The 14,115-nt window shown below is 45.1% G+C and overlaps 1 long non-coding RNA gene across 3 annotated transcripts; it reads right to left on the reverse strand.

Annotated features, from left to right (window-relative positions):
- Positions 1-1,969: 1,969 nt before the first annotated feature.
- On the reverse strand, positions 1,970-12,913 carry LOC120229950. 3 transcript variants are annotated; one of them, XR_005527884.1, is made up of 4 exons: positions 12,788-12,913; positions 8,308-8,425; positions 7,816-8,067; positions 1,970-2,073 (listed from the first exon to the last, which is right to left on the reverse strand). It is a non-coding gene; the product is annotated as an uncharacterized LOC120229950 (long non-coding RNA). The 3 variants fall into 3 exon arrangements; XR_005527886.1 differs by lacking the exon at positions 1,970-2,073 and adding an exon at positions 2,861-3,132; XR_005527883.1 differs by lacking the exon at positions 1,970-2,073 and having other exon boundaries at positions 7,811-8,067.
- Between the last annotated feature and the right edge of the window lie 1,202 nt (positions 12,914-14,115).

Here is a 14,115-nt window from a genome sequence, read left to right on the forward strand (position 1 = left end):
TGACAATGTCTATAAGAAAAGGTGATCAACGCCTACAGTGGCCAACCAGCCCCTTTGTCCAGGACTGAAGGGGGCGCCTTCCCTGGATGTCTTAGGTGGACTCAGACAAGTTGGTCACCCTCTGGTCCCCTGTTATTGGGGAAGGATATAACTCCAGGAGCCTCAGCAGTTTCCACTTACATCTTTTGGACCAGACCTAGGCCACACGCTCAACACTGGGCCAGTGACTAGAAAGAGGCCAGGGATCTGCTGTCACAATTCGCCCCTTGGGGCTGGGGGGAAGGCCTCCCCTGAAGTTGCCCAACACTTGAACAGCGTTGGGGGTTTATTTGCCAGGATAGGACTCTGCCAAAGTACTCATGAAAAATTGGAATTTTCTAATTAACCAACAGAGCAAAGTCTTAAAGACTATTCATTCATTCATTTATTGAATAAATATCTGTTGAACCCTACTGGCCTCAGTGCTGGGAATAGTCTCTATCCTGAAGCTTCCAGCCAAGTGAAGAAGTGTCTACACTGGACGCATAAGGTCAAGTGTGATGAGTAGTTGCAAGAGTCGGAGCTCTAGGGCCCGTGTAACAGGGAAGCTAACTAGTCAGGGAGGTGGTGACTATGAAGTGGGGACCTCCCAGGTGGACAGAATTTTCTAGGAGATGGGGAGGGGAGAGGGGCAGGAAAGGAAGGATAAGGGGCAGGAGAATGCCCACTTCGCAGGGGTGGGCCATCTCCCCACTCTGTGCGGGTGGGTGGGAGGTAGAGGTGGGTGGTTTATTCTGGAGGGCCCTGGAGGGCATCGGAAGGAAGCATGCAGGACACTAAAGAGGGGCCAGGTTAGGTAACTGTGTCCTAGGGTCTGCTGTGGTCTCCTCCACCCCCAGCCTGAAGGGTCTCATTGCTTCCTCCCATGCAGCAGCCTCGGCAGCAAGTCTTCCTGACAGACCAGGACCTAAAAGGATGGTTGGAAGGGTTCAAGCATGTGATCTCTGAGCATAACTAGCTATCGGAGTTGGGCGTCCTTCCCACTGTCCGGCATGACCTCTCTGTTGAGTCTTGCACAAACCATTTCTGGCTGGTAAACTGCCCTTTGGGAAACTGCAGGAATATTCCTATCAACATTTCTTCAGGACTCAACCTCTGGGAAGATTACTCATCTTATATGATCTGGCCCCAAAGAAACACATCAAGTTCTGTGTATAGTAAACCCCACCATGCCGATGGTCATCATTAGAAATGCTGCAAACTGAGTCAACTCTTTTACCAAACAAGGACAGCAGAGGAGATTTGCAAGGAGGTCCCTCTGAAAACCAGAAAGAAGGGACTCTCACTGCAAGGAGGATTTGCTTTCTTTACCTCCGGTTCTTTCCCTGTCTTAGCTGGATGTCCCCGAAGTGGACACGGGTGGTGTCACTGTGCCAGAAACACTGTGTTATCTTTTATGTGATTGTTGTTGTTGCTGTTCAACTATGATGTGTGACTCCTTTTTTTATTATTTGTTTTTTGTTTGAATGCTTTAAAAATATTTAAGTCTGTGGATCTGCTGATGTACAGTGCCTTTGTTGCGATGGATCAAATCCAAGAGAACTGTGTGGCTAAACTTAATTGTACAAGTAGAAAATTACTTAATTTCACACTAGAAATGGGTGGATGTTGCAGGTTGAAACAGACTGTCCATTGATGTTCCTGATGCAGAAGCAGGGAGAAAAAATGGTGTCTCAAGTGCTTAGTGTTTTTTTTTTTTAAATATAGTTTATTGTCAAGTTGGTTTCCATATAACACTCAGTGCTCATCCCAACAAGTGCCCTCCTCCTTCCCCGCCCCCATGGTCTTCTGTTAAGTTTCTTCTGATCCACATATGAGTGAAAACATATAGTATCTGTCTTTCTCTGCCTGGCTTTTTTCACTTAGCATAATACCCTTGAGTTCCATCCACGTTGCTACACATGGCCAAATTTCATTCTTTCTCATTGCCATGTAGTATTCCATTGTATAGATGAACCACATCTTCTTGACATTCATCAGTTGAGGCTCTTTCAAGTGTTTAGAGTTTGATGTCATTAACAGTTTCATAAAACTCTACAATGTAGAAAAGATTTTTATACTAAACTGTGCATTGTACATAATTCTAATGCATCGTATTGAACACTAGTACTTCTATGATGGTAGTTGTTTGGGCGTTCAGACTTTTAAGCATTAGTCATAAAATAACTTCTAAAAAAAATAAAAACACTGCAAACTGCAAGCCAAACCAAATACCATGCTAACAAGCACTCCCCCCCCCATACACACTTTTTAAATTAAAATGATATAAAATCTATACTCTTGGTTTCCCTGGAATATCACAGTGGAGCCTTGGCAGATCTGATCGCTGTAAGATACCAGCCAAGGAGGAAAGCCACTGAAGACCTTCCATTCTTTCTATCTGTCAAAGTGAAGGAAACAAACACAGTGCTTTTAATCAATATTTATGTAACACTCACCCAAAGCTGTACTTGCTGAAATAAAATATAACCTTTCTCTCTTTAAACACCTTTTACTTGTTATTCAAATAGGAAGTTATTCTTCCAGAATTAGCTATGTCTGTCAAGCCAGCATTCCTGAGTGCCACATATAAACTCTTACCATATCCCACCTTCTCAATAACTTTCTCTTTAGCTTAGCTTTTATTTATTTTTGACAACTCCCTGGGGTTGCCTGACAGGAGAAATCTTTAGGACTGGGGTAATATGGTTTTTACATTCAGGGCTACATTATTTTTTTATTAGTGTTTTCAACTCAGAATAAGACAGTGCGACAAACTCACGCCAAATTCAGTCCATTTTTTATTAATGGGTCCACAGACCAACATTTATTTTAAGCCTTAATGTTCCCACTTTCTTGTCTCCTTCATTGGTTTAAGAGGTGCCGTTGTGTTCTCAAATGTGTTTTTGTTGGATCGGCATAGGGTATAGCACTTTGGCAGGAAAGCATGGGTTAAGTAGATGAAAAGTCACTGGATTCTATCTGCACAAATTTCTATGCACTACTTCCATTGTTTCCTCGTGAGTTGATCAGGACAAAACGGTCTCCTTTGCACCACTGATCATGATTTACAATCCCTTATCAATGGATGGGTCTTCCAGCTTTAGGCCATGGCTGAAAAAGCCCAGATTATTTCCTTCTACATTCTGCCCCATGTCTAACCCAGTTCTCTGGCTCTTTCCTCTATAGATGGCCCTGCCTGTCATATTCTAACCCTATCATTGGAGTGGCATGAAATTGGGCAGCTTTGTGACTTCCTAACAGAATTCTACCCCTACAGCTGGGCAGGTCAGAGATTTTCGTTACTTGCCTGAGACAACATTGCACAGAGGGCCACAGACCGGGTTTGGCCAATCTAGCCTCATAAGCCCTGGGGGCTGCCCACTTGCAGCATTCTATTTGGGGTCCGTCTAGTTTAAACAGAAGCCAGGGAGTTAGAAACTGAACTCTGGAAAACCAGAGCAAATAGATTGGTGGAAGTCTTAACCCTGCATTTTCTTTTCCTTTTTTCCAAATGTTTGTTTGTTTATTTATTTACTTATTTAGAACATGAGGGAGGGAGGGGCAGAGAGAGACAGGATCCGAGGCAGGCTCTGCCTCATCAGCGCAAAGCCTGATGCAAGGTTTGAACTAACAAACCGTGAGATCATGACCTGAGCCAAAACCCAGAGTCAGACACTTAGCCAGCTATCCAGGAGCCTCCCTGTGTTATCCTTTTTTAAAAATTTGCCAACGACTTTTTGCCTGCCTCGTGGACACAACCATAGCTAGGTTCTCTTTTTTTTTTTTAATTTTTAATGTTTATTTTTGATACACACACACACACACACACACACACACACACACAGTGGGAGCAGGGGAGGGGCAGAGAAAGACAGAGACACAGAATTCAAAGCAGGCTCCAGGCTCTGAGCTGTGAGCACAGAGCCCGATGCAGGGCTCGAACTCATGAACCACGAGATCATGACCTGAGCCGAAGTCAGACACTTAACCAATTGAGCCACCCAGGGACCCCTAGGTTCTCTTAAACACCTATGTGGCCCAGGCTCTAACTAGTAGGCTCACTGTGATATTTTCCAGATCTAACTTTAAAATGTGTATTATTTATGGTACCCTGCCTTGATCCAGAAAGGGCTTAAGGCAGCTGACTGAAATATAAAATCATGAAAATCTGATTCAACTTCTTATTTGGTTAAAGACGTTCTGCTGTAAATGGAAAAAAAAAAGTTTTGAAATCCTCTTTTTCATTATAAGGTGATTACCTTATTTTACAACAAACTGACATTTCTCGTAAGTGAATAGTTAAGTATCTGTCCAAAAATTTCCTTTGACCTTGTAACTTACAGCTAATATACAGTGTTTTCATTTCTTCCTAACCAAGAAATTTGATATCATCATATAAATTATGCAGAAGAAATGTCTTGTATGGTCAAAGCTGGACAGCCACAAGATTTGAATCCACTTTGACGGAACGCCCCGCCTGGGCATGGAGGGCCCTGTGCTCTGCTCACTCCCAGGATGCCCTCCCTCCACTCATGATTTCATTTTATTTCCTCCATCATTGAGGCACAGCACTTTCTAGTTTTTTCCTTCTGTTGGCCGCTTGAAACCCCACGTTTCTGTGATTTATTAAAATGTTCAGGGGCGCCTGGGTGGCTCAGTCGGTTAAGCGTCCGACTTCAGCTCAGGTCATGATCTCATGGTTCATGGGTTCGAGCCCCATGTCGGGCTCTGTGCTGACAGCTAGTTCAGAGCCTGGAGCCTATTTCAGATTCTGTGTCTTCCCCTCTCTCTGACCCTCCCCTGCTCATGCTCGCTCTCTCTCTCTCTCTCTCTCTCTCTCTCTCTCAGAAATAAATAAAACATTTAAAAAAAATTTTTTAAACGTTCAAATGTCACTCTTTTATTTCAAGCTCATAAATGAACTTTTGGCTGTGTTTATAGAGCAGAACTGATTTTTCATATTTCTGGCCAGGTCAGGCTTTGGTGGGATCCAGTTTGTGGCCATGAGGTCAATTCCTCTCAGCTGGTCATTGCTATTTCCTGAAGTGCCTTGTCCTTTCCCATACCCTCCCCCCCAAACAGCCCTCATCAATGGGCAGATTCTGGAGGAAGGAGAGGGGAAACGCTTCCATCTGTGTGGAAACTCCAGTGTGACTACTTACTTCCACTGTCTTCCTTGTGTGAGGATCTAAGCGGAGGCAGCTAACCCGCCAAGTCATCTGGGTTACATGCTCCCGGTTAGCTGTTACGTGTTGGACAGGATATACTGCTCACTGGGGTGAGTGTGTGTGTGTGTGTGTGTGTGTGTGTGTGTGTAAACTCTGAGGTTAGGGGCTTTTACTTTTACTTTTATTTATTTGTGTTTGTTTGGAAAAAGACTTCACAGTAAATTATACAACAAAGTAGAGAGAGAATAAAGTCATGGAGGGATACCTTCTTTTAAAGTCATTCCCGGGGCACCTGGGTGGCTCAGTCAGTTAAGCATCTGACTCTAGATTTCGGCTCACATCATGATCACGTGGTTTGTGAATTCGATCCCACATCTGTCAGTGCAGAGCCTGTTTGGGATTCTGTCTCCCTCTCTCTCTGCCCCTCCCCCCCATTCTCTCTCTCTCTCTCTCTCTCTTCCTCTCTCTCTCTCTCTCTCCCTTTCCCTCTCCTCCCTCTCTCTCTCTTTCTGTCTCAAAATAAATTTTAAATACTTTGAATAAAAAAAAGGTCACTCCCCATGTCTTGAGCTTTGTGGGGCCAGGCACTGTGCTAAGTGACTTTCACACACAGGATCTCCCCGTGGAGGGGACACCATCATCCCTATTTTCCAGATGAGGAAGCCAAGACTCAGAGAAGACAGGATGCTCCAAGGATGTGCCTGGGATTTGTTTTAACCACGTACGGTAAGGACACACAAACACAGAAGTCGTTGTTGTGAGGGGAGGAGGCACAGAATGCTAGCAGGGCCACATGGGGCAGCACATGGGGCAGTCACAAGGCAGGGGGCTGGAAAGGGGAAAACATGGACCTCAGCCTTTACTGGGGTTTTCGTGGGAAGGGAAGGGAAGGCAGAGAAAACAGTTTAGGATGAGCAAGTTTAAATAATTCTGGCAGGCTCTGGGTTATAGAACTGTTCCTTAGTGTCTGGTATCTGGCTATGTGGTGATATAGGTTGGGGGGAGGATTGGCGTAGCATCTGAGAGCCAAACATTGGTTGCGGCTGAGGTGTGGGCTCTGGATTGGTTGGTTTGTAATCAAAGGCATGCTTGCAGGGCTCGTTTGCTGCCTCTAGGAACGAGCTACCCCTGGAAGGGGCAGTTTCTCCAGGTTCAAATCCCCAAATGTCAGACCATCGGAATGCAGAACATAAGAAAATGTAGTCACTACACAGATGTGTGCAGGTAGTCGGGAGCAAAGCCAGGGTTTGTCCAGGCCCAGTCCTTTGTAGGATTCAACCCTGTGAAATGTGTCTTTCCCCCACCACCCATAGCCAGCTAAACAGGAGCATAGGGTCTGCCTAAAGTGCATGTCCTACTCTCGGGAGCTTATTTTTGTTAGTAAAAGACAGACAGAGGCTCACATACAAGGTTAGGATAAGCCTCCCCCGGAAGTCACCAAAGCTTGGTCGGATGGTATCGTCAATATCTCAGGGACATTTACATTTGCTTGTGATTCATCTTTTCTTTAAAAAAAATTTTTTTTTATTATTGAGGTATAATTGACATATAACATTGTGTCAGCTCCAGATGTGCAAGATAATGATTTTCGCTTTGTATACAATGCTAAATGATCATTGCACATCTAGCCAAAATCCATCACCATACCTAATTATAAAATTTTTTCTTGTGATGAGAATTTTTGAGATTTATTCTCTTAGCAACTTTCAGATACACAATACAGCATTATTAGCTATAGTCGTTATGCTATACATTACATCCTATGACTTGTTTATTTTAGAACTGGAAATTTGTGTCTTTTGACACTCATTCGGCCCACTCTCCACTCCCACCTTTGGCAACTACCAGTCTATTCTCTGTATGTATGAGCTTGGTAGGTTGTTTGTTTTGTTTTCTTTAAATTCTGCATATAAGGGTGCATGGGTGGCTCAATCGGTTAAGTGTCCGACTTTGGCTCAGGTCATGATCTCATGGTTCATGGATTCGAGCCCCACATGGGGCTCTGTGCTGACAGCTAGCTCAGAGCCTGGAGTCTGTTTTGGATTCTGTGTCTCCCTCTCTCTCTGACGCTTCCCTGTTCATGCTCTCTCTCTCTCTCTCTCTGTCTCTCTCTCTCTCTCTCTCAGAAATAAGTAAAACATTTAAAAAAATTTTAAATAAATAAATTCCACATATAAGCAAGACCATGAGGTATTTGTCTTTGTCTGTCTGACTTATTTCACTTAGCACAGTCTACTCTAGCTCCATCCACATTGTTGCAAATGGCAACATTTAGTTTCTTTTTGATGGCTGAGTAATATTCAATTGTATGTATATACCACATCTTTTTTTCCATCCATCCATCCATCCATGGACACTTAGGTTGCTTCCATATCTTGGCTATTGTAAATAAGGCTGCAATTAACATGGGGGTGCCATATCGTTTTGAGTTAGTGTTTTTATTTTCTTGGGATGAATATTCAAAAGTCAAATTGCTGGTAGTTCTGTTTTGGATTTTTTGAAGAACCTCCATACTGTTTTCCACTGTGACTGCATGATTCATCTTTTCCATAAATTAACAATTCACTTCTGCTTTCCTTCCTCAGACCCACCTTGCATCTTTGGGCTGGGGAGAATCTGTGCACACCTGTGAGATTTCTGAGGCTGTCAGAGCTCGAGGTCTTGAGAGGCAGGAAGAACCATCAGCCTCCATGTCCTCTGCGCCATCCTCCACACACACATGGTCCCCCACGGCTGACATGGGGTGTGTGGCAGTTTGTACAGCAAGCAGAAAGCAGGGGAGAGGTGTATGGAAAGAAACAATGAGGGTGGTAGATCTAGATTAGCCTAGACCAGTAGGAACCACATGCACACCACAGAAGTCATTTTAAAAAGCCACCTTAAAAAGATAAAAGGAAACAGGTGAAATTGATTTTACAGGCTTATTCTATGTAACATCCAAAATACTATCGTTTCAACACATAATCATTATAAAAATTATTTATGAGACATTTTAGCTAACCCTTTTTCTTATGAAGTCCTTGAAATCTGTATGTGTTTTATAGCTACGGCCTATCTCAATTTGCACTATCCACATTGTACGTGATCAGATTTCACACTTCATGTGGCTGACGCTTACCATCCTGGACGGCACAGATGTAGATCAGTAAAACCCAGGCCATTTGTTCTCTTGGTTTCTATGGCAGGAAAAGGAGGGATCATCATCCATCTGGACATTAAGGAGGCTGATAGGCGCACTGGAACAGAAATGAGATAGAAGAGCAAACTGTATTAAAGAGGAACAAAGAGCTGACGGGAGCAGCATAGAAAAGGAAATAAGATGTAGAAACACTTCATTCTTTGCATTTGTCTGCAGTGTAAGCCTGGCACCAAGTTTTTTGTGTTTTTTTTTTTTAAGTAAACTCCAAGCCCACCATGGGGGTTGAACTCACAATCCTGCGATCAAGAGTCACATGCTCTATCAACTGAGCCAGCCAGGCGCCCCCACAGTGCCAAGCTCTGAAGACCTATCATCCCATGGAGTTCTTGGAACACAGACTTTGTCATCTGAGGAAACTGAGGCCCAGGGCACAGCTCCAGCTCACAGCTAGGAACCCATGAGGATAGGATTCAAACTCACTCTTCTCTTTTTTTGTTTGTTTGTTTGTTTTTAGTGTTTATTTTTGAAACAGAGAGAAACAGAACATGAGCAGGGGAGGGGCAGAGAGAGAGGGAGACACAGAATCTGAAACAGGCTCCAGGCTCTGAACTTTCGTTACAGAGCCCGATACAAGCCTCGAAATCACGAACCACGAGATCATGACCTGAGCTGAAGTCAGACGCTTAACCGACTGAGCCCCCCAGGCGCCCCTCAAACTCACTCTTATGTGACTGCAGTATAGCCCCTAAAAATTCAGTAATGTTCCACGAACATCAATTATGTTTGGGCCAAGGTGGAAAATTTTCTACTGGAAAGATTTATGCTTAAGTTAACATGAACCCAAAAGCCATTTGCTCTGCGTAATTTTCATCCCAATATCAACTGGAAAAATTAGGTAGGATGACCTCCTCATTATAACAAGAGGCCAGCAAGGCATCACTCATAGGCAACTGTGGGCATCTCTTTAGATAAAAGTCCCCTTTTTATTCTTCAGAATGGAAATATCTATATTATTTTGTTTTAAGGAAGCATGCATTCATTATACAATGTCCAAAGACATAAAAAGAAGAGCCTCTGTACTTCTTCTCCCCTCTGTAAGAATAACTATAGATGGTTGTGCATAATTAGAATAAAAATAATTCACATGTGTACCTGCCTTTGTCACTATGCATCACCTCTCAGATCTGTGTTTCCATGGCAACAGCCTTCCCAAGCAGTTTATCCTTTTTTTCCCTAAGGTTTGTAGAGTGTTCCATCAATGAATGGACCCCAGCAGAACAATTCCCCTTTGACAAGCATGCAGGTTGTTTTCAGTGTCATGATATATAAACAACGCTGCAATGAGCATTTCCCAAATATCCACACATCTCCATGTTTCCCAAAGTATTTCATCAGGACAAATTTTTACAGCAGGGTTTAAAACACCAGTGTCACCATGCATGGTATGCTGGGCCACACACAATGAGGGTAAAAAATGCACTTCACAGGGGCGCCTGGCTGGCTCAGTCGGTTAAGCATCCGACTTTGGCTCAAGTCATGATCTCGCCTTTCATGAGTTCGAGCCCCATGTCAGGCTCTGTGCTGACAGCTCAGAGCCTGGAGGCCACTTCAAATTCTGTGTCTCCCGAGGCGCCTGGGTGGCTTAGTCGGTTAAGCGTCCGACTTTCGCTTAGGTCATGATCTCGCAGTTTGTGGGTTCGAGCCCCGCGTCGGGCTATGTGCTGACTGCCAGCTCAGAGCCTGGAGCCTGTTTCAGTCTGTGACTCCCTCTCTCCCTGACTCTCCCCTGCTCACGCTGTCTCTCTCTCTCCTAGAAATAAATAAAAAATTTAAAAAAAAATTCTGTGTCTCCCTCTCTCTCTACCCATCCCCCGCTCATGTTCTGTCTCTCGAAAATGAATAAACATTTTTAAAAATTTTTAAAAATCCACATCACAGTAATGATACAACCTGCATTTTTGGCTTTTGTCTGTGACCACCATTGGGCCCCACCCCCACCCCAGGCCTCGTTGAAGTGCCCCACTTGACTCTACACCTGGAGAGTATGACATGGACTTATAGGCCATCCTGAAGCTTCTTCCAAATTCTTCTCACCTTCCCTATGCCCATCTTATGAGATGTCAACAGCCCAGGATCCCATGCTGATGACCCAACTCCCATCAAGGTACTGCAAGCCTCTGAGCTGATGGAGGAATGGCAGAGTCATTCCCCAGATCTGTCACATACAGTCCAAGCTCAGCACTTCTCTGGATCCTGCGGTCCCTGTTCCTATACCAGAGCATAGGCAAGGCTGGGAGTTTCCAGAACCCTTGCTCTAGGGCACTATTTATTATTCTAGACTGGACTGAAAAGTCTTCTGGCTCTTATCTTTGGATGGGTTCTCTCCTAGGGGGCTCCTCAGGCTCCAGACCACTAGACTTCTGGCTCAGGTGCTTATAGGCTCTGGAAATGCCAAACCCATCAAAATTCTGAAGTGAGGGGGCTTAGGTTCTTGCTGTGTCTCCACCCCAGGCTGTTGATCCTCAATGTCTTGGGAGGCCACTCGGGGATTTTGTGGGAGGACTATTATGGTGCCCCCCTCCCATAAAGGAGACTGATGAGGTTGGGAAGACTGGAGGAGACAACTCAGAGTGGGGTTCACGTGCACTTAAGAATGTTGGAGTATCAGAGCTGGAGGGGACTGGAGTGCGTGTATTAGTCAGTGTTGCTGCAGTAACAAGCATCCCTGAATTCTCAGGGACTACAACAGCAAAAACATCTTCCTCACTATGTAATGGGGTCCACTGTGCTGTGGTGGCCCTGTTCCACCCATCTCTTCACTCCAGGATACCAGCTCTAGAAGCAGCACTGTCCTGCTTGGAAGGGAGGGAAAAGAGCAGGAGAGGTGGTGGGAGCTTTGCCACGGCTTCCTAGACAGAGCTTTTCCTCACACATGACTTAAGTCCATGCACTCATGTTCCGTTGGCCAAAGCAAACCCCACAGAGAAGCCCCAAGCAATGGGGCAGGGGCGTCTACTACCTTCACAGGGAGGAGAGAGTGAATAATTGTGAACACCAACTCTAGGTACCACACACGGCACATCTGTGATACACCTGGAGAAACTGAGACCCGGTGAGGGAAAGTGGCTTGACCAAGGGCCATACACCAGAACAAAGACTAGCCCCAGATCTCTTGGCAACCAACCCAGTGCTCTTAATCCTTCCCCCGGGCTTCCCAAAATGTGTTCCAAGAGATATTATTGAGGATCTGTGTTATAGGACACCTCAGAGCCTCTGATGATGCCACTGAGATTTATGGCTTTGCACACCGAGGAAGTGGGCTCCGGCCTTTTCCAACCTCTTTGACCACAAAAGCCACAGAACCAGCTAAGGAACAGCCTGTGGCGCTGGCCCTCCTGGGAACACACTTTGGGAAACCGAGCGGCACAACACCAGCCAATCACATAGACTCTAACTCACCATTGGGAACGTGAAACTTGAAGTTTTATGTTGCTATAAGGAATGTTTTAAAATAACACAACCTTCATATAAATTCTTTGCAGCTTAGAAATAGACACAGCTTTCATTTTTAGAAAGTTCACATTACTTTGTGAGGCCATCATTAATTTTGATTATTTTTTCCATTTCCATTTCTTTTTCAGTTGCAGCCGAAAATGCTATAAATGCAATGAAACAGATATTCATAAAGTCTTGGGTGCATGAATCATGGGGATCTGGAAAGTGTGCTTGCCTCTCTGCTGTGAGCCTTTTCCTCTTTTTTCCTTTGACAAAGACAACAAATGTTACATATCATGTCTCCACCATAAAAATATGTTTTAACACAACAAAAACCTATGCTCTGGTATGATCACGGCAACACATCATGTCGTGCTCAAGATGTCTCAAAGGATCACATGTGGCCTCTGCTTGGGGCCATGGAGCTATCGGAAAAAGGCTACAAAGATTAAATCATCTCTGATCGTTAGGGTATTTTTTTCTACGACGATTCTTTTGATCCGTAACATATGTTAAATTAAAATACGCTTTATACAGGTTTTTACCCCAAACCCTTCAAAAAGTAAGATTCTATTCAAATGGCTCAAAAATAAAACTGTGAACCTACTCCAGTCACCCTTTACCAGAATTTTCTGACATGCTGGAATAGATCATAAGCAGGCGAGGAGGGGTAGTGCCTTCTCCAGGGCTCTCAGGCAGGCAGCCCCCCAGATGACCAGCTCCTGGGTTGGAAAGGGCTGAGTCCTCTCGGGACTGTGCCTCCACGTCACTGCACAGACCCCGGGGAAAGGCTCCCTGCACCGGGTGGTGCAGAGCAGTCCTTTATAGCTCCCTACAATTCCCATCTTTTGCAGAAGGGTGAAATGAGCCAAATCCCTCTTTTCGATGATCATCCCTTCAAATATTTCAAAACCGGTCCCTTCTCCCAATCCTTCTCTCAAACACTTGCTGCTCCTGGGCTGACCTGGCATGGATGTTTCTGAGGCCCTTCAGCTGCCGGAGATGGATCTCGGCCTAAAGAAGCCCAATGGGTCTGTAATACCAATACCAGCAGCTGCCGCCCAGGAGTGGGGACGAGTGGAGGGCAGGTGATGTCAGAGCCTCATGTGGCTGGAGGATGTTGTCTCCTTTGTTACATCATGTGTCATCACAACTGCGTCCCCACATCACCATGATGTGGGCTTTCCTTTTTTTAAATGTTTTTTGATGTTTATTTATTTTTGAGAGAGAGAGAGAGACAGAGCACGTGAGTGGGGGAGGGGCAGAGAGAGAGACACAGAGAATCCCAAGCAGGCTCCATGCTGTGAGTGCAGAGCCCAATGCAGGGCTCGATCTCACAAACTGTGAGATCATGACCTGAGGTGAAATCAAGAGTCAGATGCTTATCTGAATGAGGCACCCAGGTGCCCCCATGATGTGATCTCTCTACCCAGGGCCACACACTAAGAATTTGGGCCTATTTGTTGCTGCAGTTACCCTGATTAATAGACCACCAGTGTGTGTGTGTGTGTGTGTGTGTGTGTATGCAGGTGCGCGTGTGTGTTAAATATTATGTATTATATTTTATATACACATGTCACACAAGTCACATTCATAGATTTGCATAATACTATTACCGTTCCAGGATGAAGTGGTTTGTCATTTTTATTAGTTGTCTACACTAAATCCAAGATTTTAGGTTGTTTTCCAGACAGCATTGAAAATATGCTTAAAATTTAAATCTTTTAGATATGGTGTCAGAAGGAAAGCTTAGCCACATTCCTGTTTGACCAGATCGCAGACTCCTGCAGATGACACAGGGGTGTCTTTCCTCCTCAGTGTCGCCTTCATATCCCTTCCAGCGCTGCTTCTGTGACAGGTTGAGAGAAAGAATAAAAAGAGGTTGGAGAAGAGAGTCGATCCGCCCTCCCTGGGCTCTGCCTGGGTAGGTTCTGGGGAGCCTGGAGAGTTTTATTCTGTGAGCCCAGAGGCCTGCCATTCCCACCTCCACACCTGAGTGACCTGGGGGCCTTTGCTCACCGCTGGGGTCTGTCCACCTCCTGGCCTTGTAGAGAAACAGTGAGCATTGTTTGGGGGAGGAAGAGAACATTTTAATGAGTGCGCACACACCCTCAGCCTCCTGTGCTCAGTTTCATCCTTGAGAGCGATACGCAGTTGTGCTGGGGACCCACGGAGCCCACACACCTCAGGCCAGGCTCCCTCCCCCACCCGTGCCCCCACCGCTGTAGGCACCGCCAGCAGATCCCAGGTGCACCATCCTCCTGAAATCGGGCTCCACTGGGCAGGACAGCA

The sequence above is a fragment of the Hyaena hyaena genome, unplaced genomic scaffold (assembly GCF_003009895.1).
Source record: "Hyaena hyaena isolate Hyena2069 unplaced genomic scaffold, ASM300989v1 scaffold_2, whole genome shotgun sequence".
NCBI classification, from domain to species: Eukaryota; Metazoa; Chordata; class Mammalia; order Carnivora; family Hyaenidae; genus Hyaena; species Hyaena hyaena.